The sequence below is a fragment of the Colobus angolensis genome, unplaced genomic scaffold, assembly GCF_000951035.1.
Source record: "Colobus angolensis palliatus isolate OR3802 unplaced genomic scaffold, Cang.pa_1.0 Scaffold711, whole genome shotgun sequence".
Taxonomy (NCBI): domain Eukaryota; kingdom Metazoa; phylum Chordata; class Mammalia; order Primates; family Cercopithecidae; genus Colobus; species Colobus angolensis.
This window is the reverse complement of record NW_012120833.1, coordinates 143,273-145,104: the sequence shown is the minus strand read 5'-3', so window position 1 is coordinate 145,104 and position 1,832 is coordinate 143,273.

Here is a 1,832-nt window from a genome sequence, read left to right as displayed (position 1 = left end):
GCCAAAAGAAGAAGAAAAAAAGAAGAATAGAGACAGTGGAGAAACCATCTAATGGACAACATCTCTCCAGCTCCAGAGGGAATCTGATTGGGCCTGAGGGGCTCTGAGTCCCCACAGGGATACTCACATGAAGGTGAGGGCTGAGCCATCTTACTACTTGTAGATGCCTTTTGAGTATCCTTTCCTAGGGTCAATTCGGTAGGTAACATCTTTAGCTAGACTCAAGAAATTCTAAACGGAAAGAAGGCAGGTTGAGTCAAGACATATGAGACCAGACCTAGATGTTCCCACAGGCAGGGAGCATTGTCCAGTGTAGCCGTTGCATACACCGGATGAAAGCTCTGGATCGATCTTGTTTCCAACCTGACCATGGAATATGTGCTCAGTAAATCATGGCCCCTGTGATCCTCAGGTTCTTCATCTGTAAAATGGGGATACCAAAGGCAGCTGCCTTCCAGATATTTCTGGTGGTTCAGTGAGGGAATAAGAGCATGCTATGGATGAGTGGTAGTGAGGAGTATCATTCAAGGAAATGGAAGACAGGGCGAGGAATTTGGGCTCCGCTCAGAAGCAATAGTGCTGGCAATCAAATGGATTCCACTGACAAAGGTGCAGTCCTGCTGTATGTCCAGCCCAGTGCCAGGCACTATGGACTCAAAAGCAAGTAAACTTCAGTCCTTGCCTGGGGGATTCCTCATGGTGTGGGGTAATGGTGCCATATCTGTAAGTAGAGTCCAGAGTTAAGGAGATCAAGGGAAGGATATTAATGGATGATGTTTGAGCTGTTCATGAAGTAGTAGGAATCATCCATGCAGATTAAAGGAGAAAGGGCATTCTAGACAGAGGGCAGTGTGAATAATTGCTCAGAAGCCAGGCACCAGTGAATAGTGACCACTCTATGTCCTGAAGTCAATGTAAATTACAAGGAGTAGAATGAAGAATTTGCACTCATTTCTACAAGGGTCAGGAACAGGAGCTTGCAATGCCTTGAAAGTTCCCTAAAATGCCCCTTCTCTCTTCCCACTTGCTCTGCTTGGCTGTTGGTGATGGCCAGGTGAGCTCCCTCCTCAGCACAGTGATCCTTGGCTTGGAACCAGGTGTGTGTGTGTTTGTGGAAAAGTTGTAACAGGAGCCCTCAAATGTCACCCAGGCTGTCGGGCAGGGCTCGCAGGAGGATGCTGCAGAGGAAGGCAGGTCAGTTCTTCTGGGGCTGGGAGCTGCACCAGCCACCAAACTGAGCCTCCAACAAAGCGGGATGATTCAACCTGACCCACCAACTGCATCCTTCACACATTGACATGGGGAGCACATGAACTCCCTGGGCATACATTCTGAGTGGACATGACCAAGGCAGAATATTGTGAGGCAGAATGACTCAAACTTGATGTCAGCATCAACTGCAAGTGGGGGCTTGGTTAAAATAACCCTCATAGATTTACAGGCAGCAAACCCACTATTGTCAATGCTGTGAAGACAGACATCCTATCCTTTCCCAATTCTCATGCCTCACCACTCAGCCCTGCCTTGTGCCCCCTTACCATCTGCCAGAACATTTCTCCCCCAAAAGTATCTCACATACATCCAGCATCTGCCAGACCCTGTAGAGCTAAGCGACCTATGGAAGAAAAATGGTCAAGACCTGGAGAGGGGAAGGGGCAGGAGGTCGGGAGGCCCACCATTTCAATTCACACTCACACTGGGCATCCGGTTGCTTTAGTTCCTGCTGCATCTTGTACATAAACTGCAAGACTGGGGGGATGGGAGCACAAAATAATACACATCAGATCTTTAAGCTACTGCGTTATTTTCCTACCTCTAATATCTCCTGGTTA